Source organism: Pelodiscus sinensis, unplaced genomic scaffold, assembly GCF_049634645.1.
Source record: "Pelodiscus sinensis isolate JC-2024 unplaced genomic scaffold, ASM4963464v1 ctg42, whole genome shotgun sequence".
Lineage (NCBI taxonomy): Eukaryota > Metazoa > Chordata > Testudines > Trionychidae > Pelodiscus > Pelodiscus sinensis.
Window position 1 is genome coordinate 1,011,519 of NW_027466041.1, and position 26,030 is coordinate 1,037,548.

At 53.4% G+C, this 26,030-nt stretch overlaps 1 long non-coding RNA gene across 1 annotated transcript; it reads left to right on the forward strand.

Moving 5' to 3' along the window:
• Positions 1-2,983: 2,983 nt before the first annotated feature.
• Positions 2,984-10,654, forward strand: LOC142826320 (uncharacterized). The gene is made up of 3 exons (XR_012900478.1): positions 2,984-3,189; positions 6,825-6,983; positions 10,232-10,654. It is a non-coding gene; the product is annotated as an uncharacterized LOC142826320 (long non-coding RNA).
• The last annotated feature ends 15,376 nt before the right edge of the window (positions 10,655-26,030 follow it).

Consider the following 26,030-nt stretch of genomic DNA (forward strand, 5'->3'; position numbering starts at 1 on the left):
TCTATCTTGATGTAGTGGGAATCTCTTGCACGACTATCCCATTCGCAGAGAAAACAGCAGTACTTTGTGTATCCAGTCTGCAGACCAAGCAAGAGAGCAACAACCTTCAAATCGCCACAAAGCTGCCACTGATGTTGGTCATAGTTTATGCACCTCAGAAGTTGTTTCATGTTGTCATAGGTTTCCTTCATATGGACTGCATGACCAACTGGAATTGATGGCAAAACATTGCCATTATGCAGCAAAACAGCTTTAAGACTCGTCTTCGATGAATCAATGAACAGTCTCCACTCATCTGGATCGTGAACGATGTTGAGGGCTGCCATCACACCATCGATGTTGTTGCAGGCTACAAGATCACCTTCCATGAAGAAGAATGGGACAAGATCCTTTTGACGGTCACGGAACATGGAAACCCTAACATCACCTGCCAGGAGATTCCACTGCTGTAGTCTGGAGCCCAACAGCTCTGCCTTCCTCTTGGGTAGTTCCAAATTCCTGACAAGGTCATTCAGTTCACCTTGTGCTTGAGGTGTGGTTCAGAGGAGGAGGATGGGAGAAAATGTGGGTCCTGTGACACTGATGGTTCAGGACCAGAAGTTTCATCCTCTTCCTCCTCCTCATCTGACTCAGGTGAGAATGATTCTGGTGCATCAGGAACCGGCAGTCCTTCTCCATGGGGTACTGGGCGTATAGCTGATGGGATGCTTGGATAATGCACAGTCCACTTATTCTTCTTTGACACACCTTTCCCAACTGGAGGTACCATGCAGAAGTAACAATTGCTGGCATGATCTGTTGGCTCTCTCCAAATCATTGGCACTGCAAAAGGCATAGATTTCCTTTTCCTGTTCAACCACTGGCGAAGATTTGTTGCACAAGTGTTGCAGCATATGTGTGGGGCCCACCTCTTGTCCTGATCTCCAATTTTGCAGCCAAAATAAAGGTGATAGGCTTTCTTAACCATAGTGGTTATACTGCGCTTTTGTGATGCAAAAGTCACTTCACCACAAACGTAGCAGAAGTTATCTGCACTGTTCACACAAGTACGCGGCATCTCTGCTCACTTTGGCTAAACAGAAATGTGTCCCTTTGCAAATTCAAACACTGACAAATAAGAGAGCACGACACTGTATGATTTCTAGAGCTGATATAGGGCAATTTGTTCAGCAGAGCGATGTAAGCTTCATTATGATTGCATCATCCATGACTTCTAGGAATAACATGATGCAATTCATATCATGTATGATTGCATCATTCATTGTTTTGCCTAAAAAGCAAGTACTGTCCAAACCCAGTCACAGATTTATTCATAGATCCAGTCAAAGATGTATTTTAGTCATTTCTGGTTTAAATTGAGATCCCTTCCCTTTATAACTCACTTATCCTCCGCCATTCGCAAGTCAAGGGTCGTTTATACTGACCCAATAGCATATCTTGAAAACTAGAGTCAATCAACAATTTCAAGCATCATTTTCGTTCTCAGTGACCCAGAATGAGTAAAGTTTGACTACATTTATTTCAGAAGCATTTTGGCTGTAGAGCAGTGTAATACATCTGCTGAGTCTGAGGGTATTTATCCCGCCATCCTGTGTGGGTGAGAGGTCCAGACCTAAGTTCCCCTTTTCCAGGCCTGGGAAACCATATATAAATTATGACCAATATCTGGGTGAGACTGTGTCTTAACCACGGAAGTCTGCTAACCTCCGCTTCTGCTGATCTTGCAAACGGCCTGTTGCAGCATGAACAAAAGATAAAATAGAACCCCATATTACTTGACCTGGACACTGAGCTTATGTATATTCTCTCATTCAGGTATAAGACTGTCCTTTAACTGATTGTCATGCAGACATGGCACTCATTGGAAAGTGCATTCAGAGGCTGTACCATCTTGTTATACTCTAGAGCAGTGGTCTCCAACCTTTTTACACCCAAGATCACTTTTTAAATAACAGAACAAGCCAAGATCTACCGCCCCGCCCCTTCCTTGAAGCCCCGCCCCTTTCTCTCTGTTCTCCTCCTCCTCTCCATCACTTGCTATCCCCAACCCTTACACTGCTGCTTTTTTCCCCAGTTCTTCTGTAGAATGAGGTTTTTCCAACAGTTGGCCTGTCTAGACTGGGCCAAATGTCAGAAAAACCCCTTCTTTTGGAAGCTCCCTTATTCCTCGTGGAAAGAGGAATATAGGGGTGACGGAAAGAGCATGTTTGCTCTTCCACTTAAAAAAAGCGGAAGAACAAACGCATCCCTGGATGCAGAAGAGTTTTTCTGGGGTATCTCCGGAATCCTGAAAAACTCCTGCAGTCTAGCCGGACCCCCGCTGGGTTGAGACAGGATGTGTGGGCTCCGGGGTGGAAATGAGGGATTTGGGTGTGGGAAGGGGTGAGAGGTGCAAGCTCTGGGAGGAAATCTGGATGCAGGAGGAGGTGGAGAAGGGGACGCTGGCTCGGGGAGGGGGCTCCAGGCTGGGCAGTGTTGGGGTCAGATGTAGGGTTAGGGTTCTAAGCAAGCCACAGACTTCTGGATGTGAGGGTTCAGGAATTCAGGTTGGGGTATGTGAGGGGCTCAGGGCAGGGGGTTCTAGTGTATGATAGGCTCAGATGTAGGGTCTGGGGGAAAGGGGAGTGCAGGAGTGTTATGATGCTGTGGGCAGATGGGGCTTGGCCCCAAGTGGGGGTTTGTTGGCCAGGCTTCATTTTCAAATAAAATACTATGTCAAACACAAAAAGTTTCTGCATTGTCTTTATTTCTGAGAAGGGCAGGGAACCTGTTTTGAGTCAGGGGTCACTTACCCCAGAAAAGTCAGTTGGGGCCTGTGAGGGGGTGGCTCCGCCCCACACTCAAGCCCAGGGAAACCACCTGGTGCAGGGGGCGGAGAGGGCCCCACCCATGCAGCCCTACTGGGCATGCTCCCAGGGGAGCCAAGGTATAAAAGGCTGCAGGCCTGTTCAGAAGGGGTAGACTGCTGTTGGAGCTGGAGCTAGTACCTATTTGCCTGAGCTGCAGAACTAATTGTCAGAGAGGGAGTTGTTAGGCCTGCTGGCTGTGCTGCTGCCAGGCCCAAGCTGGGCTTGACCTCAATGATGGAGCTGCTGGCTCACCCCCTGTGACCCAGGCACTGGATCTGCCACCACAAACCCCAATGCTGACTGGGAAGTGCCACTACTGCCACCTGACTTGTGCCAACAGGTGGGACCACTACAGGAAGGGGGTAGGAAGCGACCCAGAGCGGGGAACTGGAAAAGCCCTGGTGGGCTTGGTGCATTGTGGGGAGGAACCCCTGCCGAGCCAGTGGTGGGAGCCCCCCGCCGCTGATAGGGCCCTGGGTTGAGGCCCAGTGGAGAGGGAGGGCCTGGTCCATCCTGCCCTGAACCCTGGTAAGTGGGGGTTTGGCCGAAGGACTAGGCCTCAGAGCCTGCACACAAAGGACTAGGCTGGGAGGCTGTATTTCCCCTAATCCAGGGGCAGTGTATTGTGAGACTAGGCCTGAGAGGTCTAAACTATGCCCTGGACATGAGCGGCAACAGGGCCACACAAGTGAGATGCAAAAAGCCCCCCCCCCCCCCCCCCGCTTCACTAATGTGGCCCCAACTGTGTTGGTGGGAACAGGGGACATAGTACTGGGGAAGGGTACTAGTGGGGACAGATTTCTGGGAGTGGGGACGAGAGTGGGGATAGAGTTCTGTGGCTGGGGAGTGGGAATAGGGGACAGGGTGCCAATGGAGGCAGAGAGTCCCTTGCATCTGCCTCTTCCTGGCATTGTGCGTGCCCCCCCCCCCCCCCCCCCCCCGGGGAAGCCAGTGTGTGCCTCCTCCAGGCCCCCCTCCCCATGGAATGAGGTGTAACAGTTAACTTGAACTAAAGACTTAGTTCGAGTTAACGTTTGACTGCCGCATGTAGCCACGGGCAGTTAGTTCAGACTAAGGGGATTTAAAAATGGTGCCCGGATGGGAAGATGCAAATAAAGCCTGGGATATTTAAATCCTGGGCTTCATTTGCAACTTTGAATGCCTACATTAGCCTCCCTAGTTTGAACTAGGGGGCTAGTGTAGACATACCCTAAGGGAGTCAAAGTCTGCTCTTCTGAAGTCCAGGGTATGTATTTTGCTACTCTCCTTTTTGTTCAGGATCCTGAAATCTACCATCTCCTGATTGCTGCTTCCCAGGTGGGCACCCACATTTACTTCCCCCTACTAGTTCCTCCCTGTTTGTGAGCAGCAGGTCAAGCTGTGCGTGGCCCCTGGTCGGTTCCTTCAGCACTTGTACCAGGAAGTTATCCCCAACATTCTCCAAAAACTTCCTGGATTCTCTGTGTACTGCTCTATTGGTCTCCCAACAGATGTCAGGGTGATTGAAGTCCCCCATGAGAACCAGGGCCTGCGATCTGGAAGCTTCTGTCAGTTGTCTGAAGAAAGCCTCGTTTACTTCCTACACCTGATCGGGTGGTCTATAGCAGACACCAACCACAACATCACCCCTATTGCTTCCACCTCTAAACTTAACCCAGAGACTCTCAACAGGCTTTTCTCCCTCTAAATACTGGAGCTCTGAGCAATCCTACTGCTCTCTTACTTACAGTGCAACTCCTCCTCCTTTTCTCCCCCACCTGTTCTTCCTTGAACAGTCTATACCCTTCCATGACAGCGCTCCAGTCATGTGAGTCATCCCACCAAGTCTCTGTTATTCCAATCAAATCGTAGTTCTTCGACTGGGCCAGGGCTTCTAATTCTTCCTGTTTGTTTCCCAGGCGTCTCGCATTTGTGTACAAACAGCTTAGATAGCCAGTTGATCGCCCTGCCTTCTCCATCCGGATCAGGGGTCCTCTTTTGTTGCTTGTTCCTCCTTGTGATTCTTCCTGGTGTCTGACTTCCTCACTTACCTCAGGGCTTTGGTTACTGTCCCCCAAGGAACCTAGTTTAAAGCCCTCCTCACAAGGTTTGCAAGCCTGCCCGCGAAGATGCTCTTTCCTCTCTTGGGGTATGTCTACACTACCCCCCTAGTTCGAACTAGCGGGGTAATGTATGCATACCGAACTTGCTAATGAAGCCCGGGATTTGAATTTCCCGGGCTTCATTAGCATAAAGCCGGCTCCGCCATTTTTAAAAGCCGGCTTGTTTGAACCCCGTGCCGCGCGGCTACACGTGGCACGGGCTAGATAGTTCGAACTATGTAGTTATTCCGATCTATCTAGCCCGTGCCGCGTGTAGCCGCGTGGCACGGGGGTTCGAACAAGCCGGCTTTTAAAAATGGCGGCGCCGGCTTTATGCTAATGAAGCCCGGGAAATTCAAATCCCGGGCTTCATTAGCAAGTGCGGTATGCCTACATTACCCCGCTAGTTCGAACTAGGGGGGTAGTGTAGACATACCCTTGGTTAGGTTGTTCCGGGCACAAGGATTGTTAGGAAGAGATGGGATCCAAATCCCATGGTCAAAGAAACCAAAGCCCTCTCTCCAACGCCACCTGCGCAACCATGCATTTACTTCCTCAGTTCGATGATACCTATCCAGACCTTTCCTTCAACAGGGAGGATGGACGAGAACACCACTTGTGCTTCAAATTCCTTGATCCTTCTTCCCAGGGCTACATAATCTGCAGTAACCCGCTCAGATACAGATAATCAGAGTGGGGCTAGAGGAGGAGTGCACATGGGCAAGAGAAGGGCTGGTGCAGGGGAGGGGGGCAGGTCCCCAAAGGGCTGAGGGCAGTGAGAAGGGCAGGAGCCAGGGCAGCAGAGGAGGGTGAGGAGTAGGGGGGCAGCAGCAGGCACCAGGGAAGCAGATGGGGTGAGGGGGGGAAAGGAGAGGTTTAAAAGATTTGTTGTTAACTTGGGTGCCACAGTAGCACCATCTGAACAATTGCACATGTGAACCAATAGTGAGTCCAAGACACAACTCAATGCACTCATGGATGGAAAACCTTAGAGAACACTGCCCCTCACACAGCCCTGCTGAGACCCCACACCCCCAGCCCACTCCTGCCCCCTCCCCGCTGGCCAGACACATACCCAGAGAGAGAGGGGGGTTGGCGAGCATAGCAAGCAGGGGGTGCAGCCCCCTATTATAAGTAGATGTTTGTTTTTTTTTCTGAATTCCAGGGCCATGTAACTATAAAGTAGGGCTGTCAATCCTGCCCTGCATTACTCACAGGGGTTAATGCAGGTCAATTAACGCATTAAAAAATTGTTTTTAATTGCAGGCGTTAGTTTTAATCGCATTAACATCTTAAGACTAACCTCTCCCACCCTGTCGCTTCCAAGGGGCAGCACTGCATGGAGTCTGGGGTCAGCTGGGGACTCAGTTGATCCTGGGCTCCATGCAGCATTGTCCCGTTGAGAAACTGCCACAGCATTTCAAAGGGGAGTTGCACACGCTGAATCACGCGATTAAATTTTTTAATCGCTTGACAGTCCTCCTATGAAGTGCTTAAGAGGATTTTAACATCTTTTGTCAGCAGGAGCTGGGATTAGTTATCACTTAACTGCTAATATGTGAGCACTGGCAGCCAACACTGACACTAACTACTGATACAGAAATAAATTGGTGTATAAAGCAATACATTGGTGTAAAACTATGGATGTTAGTCTTAATTTTCTAAATGGCTTGTTGAGTGATAGTCACATGGATTAGTTATCCTTTTTGTTTGCATTCCTGCCAATATAGTTCATTTAGACCTCCCTAGCCAGTCTCTTTCCTTTAATCTAACCCTGAATCTCTCCTCAGAATTAGTGTAGCAGAAAAGAACAGGTTTAGTAATTGCGCTAAAGTTGATTGCATTAATCACATGTTGGAATTTTCTCTTTAGAACCTTTTTGCTTTATTTACAGCTACACCAGTGGGTCAACTCTCTGGCAAAACAATCACACCAGCTCAATTCCAGCTTCTCAGGCAGCAGCAGCAGGCCACTCAGGTGCAGGTCCCACAGATTCAGACCCAGGTGCAAGCCCAGTCTCCAGCCCAAATAAACTGTAGGGATGTTATCACAGGTGAGGGAAACATTCCTAAGCTAACATGAATGCTGCTCTTTCCTTTATTTAAACACTTACCAGTGATGTCTCTAGTGACCTATGTTCTCTTACTAGTGTAACCCCTAAGGAGATTCCCGGGGCTCTGGCTGCTGGCAGCTCAGGGAGAGGCACACCAAGTTTGCCTTGGCTTCCCTTCCCCCCCCCCCCCCCCCATCAGGGGCAGAGTCTGCCCAGCAACCCATAGGGAGTGAGTTGCCCCTCCCAGAGAGTTCAGGAGGGGAAGGGGGAGTCTGGAGCCAGCCAGGGCAAGGGGAGGGCTGGCTGGCTGGGTGGGAGCAAGTAAGCCCAGGCCTGCATGCAGGGTTCCCCCTGAGAACTAGTCTCTAGGGACCTGAAGGCAGGATCCCTCAGCTGGGTGTTATGTCTCCACTGTTGATTCCCAGTTTGTGAAGTTTGCTGGGAGGTTTCCCCAGCCAGACTGAGTTGGTTCTCCTGCTCCCTGGGAGAGACCAGTCACCGCATGGTCAGCTCTGCTCTGTCTGCTGGTTCGGGCCTGCTGTGTGTGTCTGAATGCTGGGCTAGGAGATTAGTTTGAATTTTGGTGCAGTTGTGTGGCCTGCACCTTGAGCCCTGCACCCTTTGTGGTGAGGGAAATTCTGGGACCGAAGCAGCCTGATTCCTGCCTGAAGAGAGCAGCCCCTCTGCAGTGACTGAGTCATCTCTGAACCTGAGGCTCATTCATGGAGTGTGTGAGTGTACCACCATCTTTTAGTTAGTCAGGGAATTTGTTTGGGGATTTGATAACCTGCTGCATATTAAACCTGTGGAGGGATTTACCACCTTCTCCCGCTTGTGAGTCCTTTGGGCTGTACTGGACTCAGTCAGCCCCACTGCAGAGAAGAATTTTGTGGTCATAAGTCATCAAGGGCCGCAACAAAGTACGTACCAACGGGACACTAATCTTACAGTTGCTGGGCACCAGTGTACCTAAAAATAGTGTTTTACCCTGTTCCATTTGGCTCCTGTTTAATATAATTGTGTTTATTATAGTGTTTGTGTCTTCTGGGAGTCTCCAACTATCTGGCAAGTACGTGGGGATTACCCTGGGTTAGAATTTTCCTCCCAAACTGCCCTGGTGACCCTGCCAGGAAGGAGTGAGGGGGGTGGAGGCACCACCAAATAAATCCATAGGAAAAAATAAAGCTGAGTGGGTGGCGGGATCCAGAAGAACACAGACCTGTCCATCAAAACCTGTAAGCAGATTGGTCTGGTGATGCAGATTGGCATTAAAGAAGGGAACTGGGTGGAGAGGGGCGCTACACTAGACAGAAAACACAGCACTTCTCTCAAATTCACTGCTACTCAGACTAAAACTTCATGGCAATACAGAGCAAGCTACCTAGTGTAAGTTTATTCGCTACTTCCAGTAAAACACTGACCGAGTACTAGGTATCTGTTCTCTGGAGAGTCTTAGTTCCATTGCTCATTGGTCAGAACTGGCAGAACAACCGTAGCTTGTCTGTTACCACAGGAAGTATCTTCCATTCCTAAAACCAGTAATGAAATTGAAAACCATAAAGATGTTTGTACTTTCAGGAGCAGCTGATCAAGTTGCAGAAACCAAAATTGCAGCTTGCTCAGCAGCACAGCAGCAGACACAGCCAGGGGTGCAACAACAGACAACACAAGTCCAAGTGCAACAGCAGCAACAAACTCAACTGCTCCGGCATGGAGCAGTTCTTATGGGCACCACTGAGACAAACCTGCAGGTTGCTCGCCTTGTAAGTTGCTGTACACTCAGTTAAAAATGCACTTAAACAGCTATTTCTGCACTGGTTAAAAAGACTGAGATGTTGTATATTACTCTAGCACCTGATTCTCCTGTACACTGAAGCCCCTTTACACCACTTTATGCCAGAGCAGTGCAAAGTGAGTGTAAATGTAGCTCTCCTTTGAGAGATGTCCCTGTGGATGCTCCACTCAGGTCAAGGTGTGTCCTAGGGCCTTTGATCAGAGATTTCTCTCAGCAGTGCCGTCTTCCTCCCAAGGCCGTGCGCACGGTTTGCCTGCCTGACGAGCTGTCAGAGTGTAAATAGCACACTCACAGTCTGGGCTCCTCAGTTCCTTCTCTACCATCCCCGGCCAGAGGCGGAGTACGCAGTCACACTGCCCACCTCAGACAGTTTCTTAGTTGTACATAGTTATATGGCTACTTAGTTTCGGTTAACATACAGGGTATGTCTACACTACACTACAAAGTTAATTCGAAATAACAGCCATTATGTCAAATTAACTTTAATAGCATCTACACGGGCAAACCGCTATTTTGAAATAGTGGAGCCTTTATTTTGAATTAGGTAAACCTCATTCTATGAGGAGTAACACCAAATTTGAAATACTTATTTTGAAATAAGTGCTGTGTAGACACTTATTTCAAATTAGGGGGGCTCCAGCCCTTCCCAGTGGCCACTGTGGGCACAACCAGGAAAACTCACCTGTGCATGCGTGCCCCCCCCCGGCCCCCCCATGCCAGAGCCCTTAAAGGGGCAGACTGGCCACTGGGCACGTGCAAGAACCAGGCCTGCCAGCAGCCACAGACCCTCAGCTAGTGGCCACACAGTGGCAGCCAGCTGTCCCCCGCCCAGTCCCCCAGCACCCAGGGGCTGTAGAGGGCGCACACCCTCATGGACTAGTGCGGAGGTCATGGACCTCATTGAGGTTTGGGGGGAGGGCACACCAGAGGGGCCACCACCAGCTGTCCCAGCACCAGAGTCAGCAGGGTAGTCCAGGGAGGCCGTACCAGGTAAGTGCCAGCACTGTCCCCTGCCCGGGGGGAGGTGGAGAGGGAGACCAGGGACCGTGCATATGGGCCATGCCTCCCACGGATCATGCAGCCACCTGTGCACGTGTGAGCACGTGCCATGTCACCCTTGGGCAGGTGGCTCCAGCTGCATGACACCCAGGGGCCGTGGCCCAATAGGCACATGCGTGTATGAAGAGACCTGACACACGCCCAACCCAGGCGCTCTCCCTTCACACGCACCCCCCCCCACAGCCCACACTTTACATGGCACAGGGGCATGAGTGTGGTCTTGGGGCAGCTCCCACTCCCGGGGAGAACCTGACCATGGCCTCTGTGGAAGCATATTGGCTCTGGTACAGGGCACAGTCGCCCTCACGTTTGGGGGGGGGGGGGGGGGGGGGGGGCTGGACATTATCCACTATGTCCCCAGGGAGAACTGACCACTTCTCTTCTTTCTCTACAGTTGCTCATGCAGGGTACACCACCCCACCCGGGACATGCTCCCACACCCGTGGCCTTAGCAGGACCACCACCACGCGGCAGGAGTACCGGGACCAGCACTTGGGGGCCCTGAGAGCCCTGCGCCGTACCATCCAGGCCTGGATGCGGGAAGACCTGCAGCTCTGCCAGGAGCAGCTTACTGAGGACTGAGCCATTAACTCAAACCTACAGGCCCTGCTGCAGAGCATGCTGCCCCGTGCCGGTCCTGTGCCTGCTGCCCCCCCCCCCCCCCCAACTATTGTTCCTCCTCCCCATCCCCCCCCCCGGCTGGGAGGTGGTTGGCCTGGCGAGACCCCCACAGCCCTGAGTGCTGAGCTTCTTCTTCCCCCCCCTTCCAGCTCCCCCCTCCTTTCCCCCGTCTCCCCAGAGTTTCATTCCCCCTCCCCACTTGTTTAAATAAAGAGTTTATATTTTTGAAAATGTCTTTTATTTGACATCAGGAAGGGGGGGGGGGGTACCTATGGAAGGGTAAGTGGAAGGATGAGAGGGAGGAATGGGGCACAAGCCCCCAGTGGGGCAGACCGGGGAGACTGTTAGCTCTCCTCAGGGTGGAAGCTCTCCCGCACGGCCCCCTGGATCCTGGCAGCCCCTCGATGGTCCTCCCAGATGGCAGCCTGCAGACAGTGCAGCCAGGCTGCCAGCAATGTGTCCACGAGATGCAGCGGAGTCCCCGGGGGCAGGTCTCGTTCCATGTTGCAGAGAGCCATGGTGTCCCGAGTGAGGGCAAGCAGAGCACTCTGAGACACAAACGCTTTGCTGTGCCCCTGCAAGGTAGACCAGCAAGCAGAGAAACCTGAGAACTGTCTGTCTGGGGTGGGGGTCGGGTCCCTTTAAGCACAGCCCTTGGCTAGCCTGAGGCAGCAGCCCCACACACTAAGTCCAACCCATATGCCCTGCCAGCACTGCTTCCGGCCAGCCTTACCTTCGATTCAACGTGCTATTTCAAATTAGTTTTGTGTCTAGCTGTGTTATTTTGATTTAGCTTATTTCAAATTAACTAAATTTGAAATCAGTTAATGCGAAATAGTGCTGTAGTGTAATGTACCTTTAGTTAGTATCTTTCTGGTTAGCTAAAAAAACCCCTCTGTTTCAACATGCTGGGCTGTCCCCATTTCAAGAGGTGTTCCTCTTGTGAAGAAACCATCCCTGTGTCTGATGGCCACTCTGTCCGATGTTTGGGGGAGTCCCATGTCCCCCCAAAAATGCGCTCGCTGTCAAATTAAAAGCATGGACGCGGAAGGACAGGGAGCTGTGTCTGAAGCTGCCCCAGGCCTCACTCAGACCTGCATCAGACCCTGGACAAAACTCTGCAGAGTCTCAGCAAAAATTCTCCAAGTCCAGGAAAAGACCTGCTTCCCCCAGGCAGAGGGTAGACGCACAGGCTTTCAGTGTCAGTCACGGCGCGGTTGAGCACTTCTGACTCTGCAGGCACCTCCAGTACCGACTGTGAGTCAGCAGCCGCTTCACAAGGTGCCAAGGCAAAGGGCTTTCAGCTGCCTGCCTCTCTGAATGTACCCACGGTCCCCTCAGTGACCCCAGTGCTGACCTCAGGCTCCCAGCAGCCTATTCAAACAACAGAAGCGGCAGTTCTCTTTGATCCTGCAGCTCCGCTTGAGCCTTTGAAGCCATGGAGAATGCCTGCCTGCTCAGCAGGGCATCAACAAACTGCTCAAGGACACTCTCCTCAGCTTCCACGGTGCCGTCGCCTGCTCACCTCAGCACGGCACCAGAGTCCCCCTCAGCACCAGGACACACGCTGCAGTTTGGCTCTGCTCAGCATCAGTTCCACAGTACAGCTGATCTCCTGGTCCTCCCCCTCTCCGGGGTCTCCCCTTCTGGAGGGGGGATTTTACACCAGAGCCACAAGCACAATACTGCCACTTTCCTGCAACCCCCTCCCCACCTTTCCGGGGGGAGGAAGATGACAGGGAGAACAGATCTTCTCCCCCCCCCGTCAAGGCTCCTTCCCCATTCTGGCATAACTGCAGAAGTGGGGGCCTGCAAGAGTACCCCAAAACCTTATCTCTACAGGCTTTGGTAAAAAACACCCCCCCCCAAATCTTAACCTAGATTTTGGGGATAAAACTCTGCTGCCACCACCCAAGTAATGATAAAGAAACCAGGGAGAGACTATTTGGGAAATCTCACCCCCTAAAGTACAAACCAGGGGACACAAATTAACCAATACCAGGTTAATAAAACAAAAAGAGAGAACTTATTATCACCACAATGTTCCTGTTGCAAGTATAATGACTAGATGGAAAAGTCACGAGTAATACTCATGGGGAAACTCCACACTGGGCCTAGAACTTAGTTATAAAGGAAAGCAAAAACATTTTTTAAAAGTGCACAGACATCAGATCCCATTTCCCAAACCATAAAACAATAAAACCTAACAGATTTATCTAAACTTTACCCTACTTACGGAAGAGTGGAGTCTAGTCTTGGAGGGAGACATTCTGTCTGACTCCCTCAGTAGCTGGAGAGAGAAACTGCCCAGGACAAAGGAGGGAGAAACCAAACATTCCTTTGTCCCAGTTTGAAATTCCTACCTACACTCCTATTGGCTGAATCTACCTGACTTAGGTAAGGTTAACCCCTTAGTTCCCAGGCTGCTGGCTAACCCCCATGATCATGACAGTAGTGGAAGCAGCTAACCAGAAGAACAAGCAACAGCTCAAGACCACTTCATCCATCAAAGATAGTAGAAGGATGAAGGCATTTGGGCAGAAAGTATACTCCTCCACCTTGCAATTCAGGGTGGCCAATTACGTGGCGCTATTAACGAAATACGACCACAGAAACTACTCCAAAGTACAAACTTTTATGATGACATGCCTCAAGACAGGAAACAGCAATTGCAGGCACTGGTCTCTGAAGGCCAATTAATATCCTGCAGAGAGCTCCAAGCCACACTAGATGTCACGGACACGACTACCAGGTCCACAGCCACAGTCGTCATCATGCGTCGTGCATCCTGGCTCTCCTCTTCCTCCTTCCTAAGGGAAATCCACACTGTAATAGGGGATCTTCCATTTGATGGGCAAATGCTCTTCACTGCTAACACCCAATGAGGTCCTCTACTCCATTAAGGACTTGAGCTACCCTGAGATCTTGGGCATACAAACAGCTATGCCAAAGAAGAAACAATGTGGGTATCAGCCATACCAAGAACAGCGATGCCCCTATTACTCACACCGAGCACAGCATCGACAATATGATACTCATTACCAGCAACGCCAGAGGCCAAAGACATTGCCCTCCACCTTCTGGGGTGACCCAACCCACAGCCTCCAATAAGCAAATCTGTCTTCAATGCTCTCGACCGATGGTTCAGTCTACTCTCTCCAGTGCTTTATAGTGACCAACCCATCCTTCACCTTCTGTCTACAACCATTCTTCCATAACTGGGAAGCTATCATTCAGTCAGGATATACCATCCCATTCACATCCCCAACCACCACTGCCTCCCGTCCCTCTTCAGGGACCCTTCTCACATGCTATTACTCCGTTCAGAGGTGCAACGCCTTATCCACCTCGGAGCCGTAGAGCCAGTGCCTACTCAGCACAGGGGGAAAGGGTTTTCTTCATGTTGTTTCTTGACAGAAGAAAAATGGGGGATGGCGACCCATTCTAGGCCCTCCAGGGCTTGAACAAATACGTACAAAACCAAAAATTCAGGATGGTCACTTTCCACAATGATCCCAGCACTGGCGCAAGGAGATTGGTTTTCAGCTCTCGACTTCCAAGACGCGTATTTTCATGTTGTTATCCACCCGGCACATAGACGCTTCCTCAGATTCACACTTGAGAATGACCGCTATCAATACACTGCCCTTCCCTTCGGTCTTTCCACAGGACCACATGTGTTTTCAAAGCTACTGGCAGTGATAACAGCTGTGACAGAGCAGGGGTGATACAGCAGGTTAAAGAGCTTGATACTATTTGGTATCCAGGAGGTGGGCGGGAGGTTGACCAGGAGGTCCCGCGACTTTGTGGGGCCACGGATGGGATGTGCGTAAATTAACAAAGTGCAGCCAGAACCGCAAGAGGAGGTTCTGGAGGAGCCGAAAGAGGGGTTGTAGCCTGGCGCACTCGATATAGATGTGCGCCAGCGTCTCCCTCACGCCACAGAAGAGGCACGTGTCGGGGGTGGGGTTGAACCGCGCCAAGTACACGCCCGTGCTTACCGCGCCGTGCAGGATTCTCCAGCAGATGTCCCCGGTGGGCCGTGGAACCAAGGTCGAATAGAGGCTGGCCCACCGGGGCTCCCCACCCTCCATTGGTGGTAGGAGGTCCCGCCACTTGGTGTCTGGGCGGGACACGAGGGTGGGGAAGTGGAGCGTGTGAAGCACGAGCGTGTACAGGTGACTCTTTGGCGCGGTTCGGAAGGGGACTGGCTGCATCGCGTGCAGCCGGCTAAGATGACGAGGGGGAGGCAGTCGGGAAGGTACACAGGGCTTCGGGCCGATGGAGAGTTCGGGAGGGCTGGGGGTGAGGGGTGGGCGGGGTGCACCCTCTCGCAGGACCTTTTCGAGGTAAACCCGAGCAGTGGGCGGCAAAGCGTCCTTCACCTCCTGAAGTACGCGCCGGGGAGTACGTAGGGTGGAGAGCCCCATGCGCTGGGCGAGCACCCGAGGATCCACCCAGTCTCCCCAGCGGTAGTCCAGGAGGTCTCCGACTGGTGGTTTCTGCCAGGACCAACCTCCGGTGCGCCGAGGGAGACTCCGCCACCTGCACACGTAGATGGGGGTTGTGTAGCAGGGGCTCCGCGAGGAGGTCTGCTCCCAAGGTGGCTCCCAAGGACCTGGTTGCCGCAAGCAGCTTCCAGGTGCGGAGGAGGTCCTGGTAGAAGGCCGGCAGCCCGGAGAGGTCTCGCGGAAGACCTCTCAAATAAAAGAGCTGCCGGTCATATTAGAGCCCTCGGAAGCGGCGAAGGAAGGCGTGCGCAAACGTGCTGCACGCCAGACTACCTGCATCAAAGAGGAGTCTCTGCAGGGCCCGGAGGCGGAGGACGTGAACCCGCGTGCGCAAACACGTCAGGCCCTGCCCTCCCTCCTCCAGGGGAAGATGGAGAACCCCTGCAGGGACCCAATGCAGTCCTGGCCAGAAGAACCGCAGCATCAGCTGCTGGATACGGGCCAGGAAACTCGGGGGCGGGACCAGGGTGCTGAGACGGTGCCAGAGCATGGATAGGACCAATTGGTTAAGTACTAGTGCCCTCTCACGCAGGGGGAGGCACTGGAGCAATCCCGTCCACCTCTGCAACCGCTCAACCACCCTAGCCTCTAAACCTTGCCAGTTCTCCGGCGGAGAGGGATGCGTGGCAGAGAGAAAAACGCCGAGATAGAGCAGCGGACCCGCGCTCCACCGGACGGCTTGAAGCGCGGGTGGGAAGACCCCGCTCTCCAAGGACTCGGCCCAGACCTTGGTAAGGTCCGGGCCGAGGACGTCCCAGAACACGCGGTAGAACTCCACGGTCAGCCCGTCCATGCCCGGGGATTTATTGGTGGGCATGAGACGGAGGGCTTCCGAGAACTCGGCCAGGGAGAGAGGCAGCTCTAGCCGGTCCCGGTCGCCCGCGCTGACCGTCGGGAGTTCGTTCCAGAGAACCCTGCGGGCGTCGGCGTCGGTCGGATCCGGGGAGAAGAGAGAGACGTAGAAGGCACGTGCCCTCTCGCGCATCTCCACCGGATCCGTGAGGGGGGTGCCGTCCTCTGCCAGAAGGCAGACGATGTGTCTTTTAGCCCCCCTCTTTTTCTCCAGGGCATAGAAGAAGCGGGAACCTCAATCCATCTCCCGAAGGAGATGGATACGAGAACGAACAAAGGCACCCCGGGCTCGAAGGTCCTCGAGGGCCCGGAGTTCCTCCCGCTTCTCCCGGTACGCTCCGCAGAGGGGCGGATCCTCGGAGCCGGTGGCAAGCCGCCTCTCTAGCTCTAAAACCTCCCGCTCCAACTGCTCTATGACCGCATCCCTCCGCCGGCTGGCCCCCCGGGTGTAGTCCCGGCAGAAGAGCCGCGTGCGCACCTTCCCCACATCCCACCACCGCCGCGCCGAGGGAAAGGCGCACCGCCACCCGCGCCAGGCCAGCCAGAACTCCCGGAAGGACGCTACGAAGCCCACATCCTCCAGCAGGCTGTTATTGAAATGCCAGTAGGCCGGCCCCGGCCTCTCCGAAGAAAGAGAGGCCTTCACGGCCACTAAATGGTGGTCCGAGAACGGGGCCGGCCTAATGCCAGAGGAGTGGGCCCGGAAGAGATGATGGCGAGACAGATAAATGCGGTCCAACCAGGATTGGAAAGACCGATGACCCACCACCTGGACGTAGGTAAAAACCGTGTCCTCACCCAGGTGGAGGTCATGCCAGACGTCCACCAGGGAGTGATGGTCTATTATCTCCCTGAGGACGTCTGCGGCGGCCGGGCACTGCTCGGGCCCCGTACGGTCCCGGTCCTCGAGGGTGCAATTGAAGTCCCCGCCCAGAACCAGGCACTCGCCAGGATCCAAAGAGCCGAGGAAGGCAAACGCCCGCTGATAGAAGCGGAGCCTCTCCGAGATGGATGACGGGGCGTAGATGTTGACAAGATTTAATATCAGCCCCTCTATCTGAACCCGAAGATGTAGCAGGCGACCCTGCATGACCTCGGCGGTCCCCAGCACCTCGGGCTGCAAGTTTGGGGAGAACAGGGTAGCTACCCCGGCTTGACGGGCCGACAGGTGGCTGAAATAAACCCTGTCCCCCCACTCCAGCTGCCAGCTAGCCTCTGCGGCCAGAGCCGCGTGGGTCTCCTGGAGGAATACGACAGAGTACCTCCCCTTCCGAAGGAAGGAGAGTACCTGACACCTACGGAGGCTGGACCTGCAGCCCCGGGTGTTTAGAGTGGCAACGATGAGCGCCGGCATCGAGAGGGCTGGGGAAGATCCTTCTTGGCGGGAGTGCCAGCGGCCCCTGTTGGGCCTCGCATCAAACCGTGACCGTGCCCAAAGGTAAGAAGGGCGTCACGGAAGCTGCGGACCCTCTGGTAAGCCGCGGCCTCCTGCCGCCCGGTCCCTTTACCCTCCCCTAGGAGGGCCCTTACTATTTGTAGGATGAGATGAAAATCTCCCCAGCGCTGAAGGGCGAGAGCGACTTTGTTCTTGGAGCCTCGGATGTCTTCCAAGAAATCACGCATCTCGCCCTTCAGCGCATCTGGCATCGGGGCCTCGGGCCCTCCAATGCCTTGGGGCCAGACCTCTCCCTGAGTCCCGTGACCCATCGACACCAGGTTGCGGGGTGTCTGAGGTCCCTGCTGGGAGGACAGTGGCGGAGGGAGACCGGCCCCAGACGTGCTGGGAGCAGGAGAAACGAAGACCGCCTCCCGGGGGCCAACGTCTAGAGTAAACGTAGCAACCCCAGGGGCGGCAGTAACAGAGTAAGGGGAAGAGAAGAGTTCAGGCAGGGGATCAGGAAAGGGAGGGAGACGAGGAAGAGGGGTAGGGGGAAGAAGAGGTGGAGGATTGGGGAAGAGACAAGGATGGGGGGGAGGAGGAAGGGGGGCTGGAAGCTCAGTTGGGAGGGGGGTGGAACAGGGATCAGGAGAAGGAGGAGGGCAAGAAGCCTAGGGCGAAGGAGGCATCGGGATGCGGTGCCTCTTTGCAGGACAGAGAATCGGTGGCAACGGTAGGGGTAGTGGTACTCTCCCCAGTGTTGGGCTCCAGTGCCACAGAGAGTGCAGCACCAGAGGCCTCAGCACCGGGGGTGATGGATATTAACGGGACCTCCCTTCCGCTGAGAGCCTCAAGGGTTTCGGCGGCCGCGGCCGAAACGCTGCCGATGGCCGGGCAGACGGTCGCACCCTGGGGCAACTCAGGGGCAGGGAGAAGGGATAGCAGCGAGTCGGAAGGGGAAGGAGAGGTCTGTTGTTGTCCTTCCAGGACCTGATGATCCCCCTCTGAGGCAGCCGGGGTCAGCCCCAAAGCCTCCACCTCCTGAGAGAGGAAGGTGAGCCCGTTGCCCGCCACCAGATGGTGATCTTTGTCGGTGGCAAGGTCAGCGGCCGCCCCCTCAGCGGAGGTGGGAACAGTGGGAGCATCCTCCACAGATGCCCCCTCTTGCAGGGACCCCGGGAGGGAGGTGTTCACCTCTCCCGCAACCGCCGCGGTCACCTCAACCGCTTCGCGGTGCTGTGAATCGTTCGAGGGCTCAGAGGGTGGGACGGTTTCAGCGTCCATCCCCATAGGTGCAGGGAGGTTGTCCTCCTCCTCAGTGGGCGGGGTGGAATGCCGAGCACGCTTTCGGCGCCTCCCTGTTGTAAGCTCCCATCCCTCGGAAGAAGGGGGCTGGCCCTGACTGGAGGAAGAGCCAGGGGACAAGGGCGCTGGTAGGAGGGCAAGGGTAGATGAGGGCTGGGCAGCAGGGGAAAGGGATGCCTCCCCCCGAGGTAGGTCCTGCCCGAGTCCCGTCACTGACCCCGCCGCCCTCTCCTCCGCGTGCCCGGCCTTGCCACTTTTGGCGGTGGCAGCAACAGCACCCGCACGCTCGTCTGGGCCCTGCGGAACCCGAGCGGGATTGACGATGGTCACAGTTGGAGGAGGGGCGACCCCAGGGTTCGGACCGTCAGGGCCACCGGTGATGGTAGGGCCGGTGCCCTCCCGGGCGTCAGGGGTCCCGGGTGCCTCTCCAAACCGGGCCAGGGGACAGTCCCTTCGGACGTACCCCGTCGCCCGACAGAGAAAACACCGGGCCTCCCCCATGGTATAGTATACCCGGTACTGGGCCCCTTGATGGGGCACCAGAAATGACCCTTCGAGGGCTTCTCCGCCACGTCCTGCCGGCAGTAGTTGGATTTGTACCTGCCGGCGAAAGGAGAGGACGTGGCGGAGGGTAGGATCTTTGCAGCCCAGAGGAAGGGGACTCAGGACTGACAGAGGCCTCCCCAGGGTGGAGAGGAAAGGCAGTAGGGCGGCATTGGGGAGGAAGGGAGGAACGGAGGACAAAACCACCCGTACGCCCAGGTCCTCCAAAGGCTCGAGGGGAACGTGGACTCCCCCCACCGCCAAACCACTTTCCACCGCCTCCTGGGCGGCGGCCTCAGATACCAGGAAGAATACCACCTTCCCGAACATCCTAGAGGCTGCCACCACGGCCGCGGGCCCCACCACGCGTGCCAACGCCCACACGTAGGTCTCCACGTGGGGTGAGGCCGCCACCAAGAGACAACGGACCCCGTGCCTCCTGGTCAGGGTGGGAAAGGGGCCGCGGCCGCCGGGGATGGTATTCCGGGAGGCAGCTTGGGAGGCGGCAGGTGGGAGGGTGGCGGCTACCTGGGCGTACGCCCTGGGGCCCGGGACACCGTTGCCCCCAGAGCTGGTGGAAGGAACAGGGGAGCGGGAAGGAGGGGGGGCCGCGGCCAGCAGATGGGTCGCGGCCGGGGAGTGAGCCCTCGCCTCAGGAGGTTTTGCCTTCCGGGCAGGGCTCTTGCCCTTCTTGGTCCCCCGGCCCTTCCTACCCTTCAGGGGAAGTTCTTTAGAGGTGACTGGAGGTGCCGTGGCAGAAGCAGTCGAGGCCCCGGGGTCCTCGTCCATTTTCGCCCCCTCTACCATCGTGACGGGGGGCCCGGCAGCCTCAGAGGGGTTCTTGTTTTTAGGGGTGGGCGAGGAAGGTCTGGCAGGGGTGTTGATGGACAACCCCTCCATTGTGGTTATAGGTGGGAAGGAAGGACAAACAAACAAACAATTAGGGGAGGACCAAAAACACCAGGGGAGGGAACAAGGAGGGAGAGGGAGGGGAGGAAGGAGGTTCACCGCTCCCCCCCACTAGGCTGGAAGTGGGGTGGAGGGCGACTGTTCAGAAAGGGGAAAATGGAAGGAGTAAGGAATACAGCTCCCAGCACAGGACGGTAAGAGTGGCTCCTCCGGCTGCACTGGGGATGTGAGAGGGTCAATCATTGAAAGGCATGTGGGAAGTGAAACGGTGTGTGTGTGGGGGGGGGGGGGGGTAACTAAAGAAGAGTGGGAGGCTCAGGTGCCAAGCGAGATGACAGAGGGGGCATGGGCACACGGGTAGAGGAGAGGGGATGCAGGCTGTGAGGAGGGGCCTGCTCAAGAAAGCAGGAGGGCAGTAGGATACTTCAGGCCGGGGGGGAGGGGGGGAGGAAGCTAGTGTGCCCACGGGCGCCTGAGTGGCAGGCTCTCTGTACCTGCTGCAGGACCCACCAGAGCAAGGGAGGGGCAGGGAGGCAAGCAGTGGGGCCAAGGAAGGAGATGGCCCCTGCAGCACCTGAGGCTGGGGAGGGAGCAGCAACAGCAGCAGCAGAAATGCAGCGGAGACAGCAGGGAGCAGAGGGAACCACCCCCAGTCCCAGCACCCCACAAAAGCTGTGCCAGCTGCCACCTAGGGGCCCAGATGGCAAGAGGCCCCTCACAAACGCTCCCCTCCCCCCCCACCAACTTGTGGAGGGGAATTAAGAACCCCAGGAGCTGCTGTAAAGCAGCCCCCTTACCTCCTCCACTCCAGAGGGAGTAGCAACTGCAGGAACGGTGAAGTTCAGGCCTGCAACTGTGGAAAAAAGGGGGGCCAGGCAGTCCCCAAAAAGATGGAAAATGGGGGGTCCTGCTCCCCCCACCAGGGTGAGGGCAGCAAAGTCCCCCCTGTCCACCCCCAGCAGCTCCTGCAGCCAGCTGAGGGGTGGGGGTGGGGAAAGGCTGCCTGCAGGCAGAAAGAAGAGGGGACCTGGCCCAGAATGTAGCCAGGGCCTGCCTGCCACAACCCCAGTGCCCCCCCCCCCCCTTCCCAAAAGGTGGAGGGAAGGGGTGCAGGGAAGGAAAAAGCACAACAAGCCCAGACCAGCAGCCTGCCGTGCTCAGTGGAAGAGGGGTTCCCTTTCCACTCCAGTCAGGAGACAGAGCTGGGGGGTGCAGCCAGTTCCAGAGCTTGATGGAAGGCGAAAGAGGTGGAGAGAGTCAGCAGCCCAGGCTGATTAGGGGCAGCTGAGACAGGGCAGCTACAAAATCAATTAAGGCCCAGGTGAAACTAATTGGGGCTGCCTGGAGGCCTATTTAAGAACCTATTTGAGAAGGAGTTTGGAGAGCTGTGAGAGTGTGGAGAGAATTGAGAAGGCATTTGGAGAGCTGTGGAGGAGGAGTTTGGTGAGAGAAAGACACTGGAGGAGCCAAGAGAACAGCATTGACCTTGTTAAAGACTACAGGGAGACGACAAATCTCAAACCAAGGCAAGTGAGCCATATACTGTGACTCCTAGACTGTGGGACAGTGGGCTGAACAGGGGTCAGGGGCCCAGGAGTGGGACTGACCCTGCCACACAGCATATTTACGGAAGCAGGACCTGATACTCTTCCCATATCTGGACGATTGTCTGCTGAAGTCTCCAATCTGTTCTCATGCTCTTCATGCAACATCAATGATGATGCAGTGCTTCCAAAACTTGGGCCTACACATAAACAGAGACAAGTCAACATTAACACCTACCCAACAAATCCACTTCTTCATAAGCACCTTTCTCAACTCCACTGCTGGTCAAGCTTCACTGCCACAGGAAAGATTCAGAGCAATCTGCAGTCTCATCCACACCATTCGCATCAGCCCACAGGCCACAGCTCATGACTGCCTCCAGCTACTGGGACACATAGCAGCCTCCACCTTTGTCGTCCCGAATGCCCGCCTGCACATGAGATGCCTTCAAACCTGGCTAGATTTGGTATACAAACCAAAATGGCACAAGCTCCTCAAGTCCCCACAATCAAAGCCTCACTACTGTGGTGGACCATCCCACTTACACCTCTGCGAAGGGGTTCCATTTCAACAAGCACCGCCCCATAATCACCATCAGACATAAGAACGGCCGTACTGGGTCAGACCAAAGGTCCATCCAGCCCAGTATCCTGTCTGCCGACAGTGGCCAATGCCAGGTGCCCCAGAGGGAGTGAACCGAACAGGGAATGATCAAGTGATCTCTCCCCTGCCATCCATTTCCACCCTCTGACAAACAGAGGCTAGGGACACCATTCCTTACCCATACTGGCTAAAAGCCATTGATGGACTTAACCTCCATGAATGTATCTAGTTCTCTTTGAAACCCTGTTATTGTCCTAGCCTTCACAACCTCTTCAGGCAAGGAGTTCCACAGATTGACTACGCGCTGTGTGAAGAAGAACGTCCTTTTATTTGTTTTAAACCTGCTGCCCATTAGTTGCATTTGGTGGCCCCTAGTTCTTATATTATGAGAACAAGTAAATCACTTTTCCTTATTCACTTTCTCCACACCACTCATGATTTTATAGACCTCTATCATATCCCCTCTTAGTCTCCTCTTTTCCAAGCAGAAAAGTCCTAGTCTCTTTAATCTCTCCTCATATGGGACCCGTTCCAAACCCTGAATCATTTTAGTTGCCCTTCTCTGAACCTTTTCTAATGCCAGTAGATCTTTTTTGAGATGAGGAGACCACACCTATACACAGTATTCCAGATGTGGGCGTACCATGGATTTATATAAGGGCAATAAGATATTCTCAGTCTTATTCTCTATCCCTTTTTCAACGATTCCTAACATCCTGTTTGTTTTGACTGCCGCTGCACACTGCGTGGGCGTCTTCAGAGAACTATCCACGATAACTCCAAGATCTCTTTCCTGATTAGTTGTAGCTAAATTAGCCCCCCCCCCCATCATGTTGTAAGTATACTTGCGGTTATTTTTCCCGATGCACATTACTTTACACTTATCCACATTAAATTTCATTTGCCATTTTGTTGCCCAATCACTTAGTTTGGTGAGATCTTTTTGAAGTGCTGCACAGTCTGCTTTGGTCTTAACTACCTTGAGCAGTTTAGTGTCGTCTGCAAACTTTACCACCTCACTGCTTACCCCTTTCTCCAGATCATTTATGAATAAGTTGAACAGGATTGGTCCTAGGACTGAGCCTTGGGGAACACCACTAGTTACCCTTCTCCATTCTGAAAATTTACCATTTATTCCTACCCTTTGTTTCCTGTCTTTTAACCAGTTCTCAGTCCATGAAAGGACCTTCCCTCTTATCCCACAACAACTTGATTTACATAAGAGCCTTTGGTGAGGGACCTTGTCAAAGGCTTTCTGGAAATCTAAGCACACTATATCTACTGGATCCCCCTTGCCTGCATGTTTATTGACCCCGTTCAGAGAGCTCTAATAGATTAGTAAGACATGATTTCCCTTTACAGAAACCATGTTGTGTTTTGCCCAACAAATTATGTTCTTCTATGTGTCTGACAATTTTATTCTTTACTATTGTTTCAACTAATTTGCCCAGTACTGACGTTAGACTTACCGGTCTGTAATTGCCGGGATCGCCTCTAGAGCCCTTTTTAAATATTGGTGTTACATTAGCGATCTTCGAGTCATTGGGTACAGAAGCTGATTTAAAGGGTAGGTTATAAACCATAGTTAATAGTTCTGAAAGAACTCAAATGTGAAATTGTGGAACTCTTGGGTGAATGCCATCTGGTCCCAGTGACTTGTTACTGTTAAGTTTATCAATTAATTCCAAAACCTCCTCTAATGACACTTCAATCTGTGACAAGTCCTCAGATTTGTCACCTACAAAGGACGGGTCAGGTTTGAGAAATTCCCCAACATCCTCAGCCATGAAGACTGAAGCAAAGAATTCATTTAATTTCCCCGCAATGACTTTATCGTCTTTAAGTGCTCCTTTTGTATCTCGATTGTCCATGGGCCCCACTGGTTGTTTAGCCGGCTTCCTGCTTCTGATGTACTTAAAAACATTTTGTTATTACCTTTGGAGTTTTTTGCTAGCTGTTCTTCAAACTCCTTTTTGGCTTTTCTTATTACATTTTTACACTTAATTTGCCAGTGTTTATTGCTCCTTTCTATTTCCCTCACTAGGATTTGACTTCCACGTTTTAAAAGATGCCTTTTTATTGCTCATTGCTTCCTGTACATGGTTGTTAAGCCACGGTGGCTCTTTAGTTCTTCTACTATGTTTTTTAATTTGGGGTATACATTTAAGTTGGGCCTCTATTATGGTGCCTTTGAAAAGTGTCCATGCAGCTTGCAGGGATTTTACTTTAGTCACAGTACCTTTTAATTTCTGTTTAACTAACCACCTCATTTTTGCATAATTTTGTTTCACATATAGTGCCCCCCTCTCTCCCCCCCCCCCGGACCTGTTCTATCCCCCCGATATGTTTTGTACCCTGGAATGATTGTGTCCTGTTGATTGTCCTCACTCCACCAGGTTTCTGTGATGCCTATTATATCGGTATCCTCCTTTAACACGAGGCACTCTAATTCACCCATCTTATTTTTTAGACTTCTAGCATTTGTGTACAAGCACTTTTAAAAACGTGTCACTGTTTAGTTGTCTGCCCTTTTCTGATGTGTCAGATTCTTTATGTGAATGTTTCTCGTCTGATCTGGCCCATACTTTATCCTCTTCCATCCTCTCCGCCTGACTAAAACCTAGAGAATCTCTGTCAATAGACTCTCCTCTAAGAGACGTCTCTGTCTGATCCACGTGTGCCTCGGCACCAATCGGCTTTCCCCCATCTCATAACAGTTTAAAAACTGCTCTGTGACCTTTTTAATGTTAAGTGCCAGCAGTCTGGTTCCACCCTGGTTTAGGTGGAGCCCATCCTTCCTGTATAGGCTCCCCCTATCCCAAAACTTTCCCCAGATCCTTATAAAGCTAAACCCCTCCTCCCCACACCATCGTCTCGTCTCAATGCGTAGATTCTGAAGCTTTGCCTGCCTACCTAGCCCTGCCTGTGGAACTGGAAGCATTTCCGAGAATGCCACCATAGAGGTCCTGGATTTCAGTCTCTTTCCTAGCAGCCTAAATTTGGCCCCCAGGACGTCTCTGCTACCCTTCCCTATGTCATTGGTACCTACATGTACCACGACCACCGGCTCCTCCCCAGCACTGCACATAAGTCTATCTAGATGCCTCGAGAGATCTGCAACCTTTGCACCAGGCAGGCAAGTGACCATACGGTTCTCCCGGTCATCACAAACCCAGCTGTCTACATTTCTAATGATCGAATCTCCCATTACTAACACCTGCCTCTTCCTACTGACTGGAGCTCCCTCCCCCGGAGAGGTAACCTCAGTGCGAGAGGATACCCCAACATCTGGAAGGAGGGTCCCAACTATGGGATCATTTCCCTCTGCTCCTGTTGACTGCTCTCCTTCCCTGAGCCTTTCATCCTCCTTAACAGCACAGGGGCTGTCTGACCGGAAGTGGGACAGTACTACAGCATCCCGGAAAGCCTCATCAACGTACCTCTCGGCCTTCCTCAGCTCCTCCAGTTCAGCCACCCTGGCCTCCAAAGCCTGAACTCGGTCTCTTAGGGCCAGGAGCTCCTTGCACCGAACGCACACATACGCCACCCGCCCACAGGGCAGGTAATCATACATGCTACATTGAGTGCAACGAACAGGATAGCCCCCACTCTGCTGCTGGGCTTCTGCCTGCATTCTCTCCTACACTGACCTAGGTTATTGATAGGGTTTCTAGTTAAATCAGGAAGTTTTGATTAAAGCCTTTAAACTAAACTATAAAGAATGGCAAGTGTACCCTGGCCCCTTCCCACTCCCCTTCCCAACTCCCTGTTTGCTGCTCCTGGTCGCAAAGCTCCCTGGTCTCTGACTCTCTGCTTTATAAAGCCCTGGCCTGCGTGATAGCCCTGCCCCCTGACTAAGGCTCAGCCAGTTAACAGAGGCTTCTAGATTTCAACAGATGCATCCCTCACAAGATGGGGAGCACACA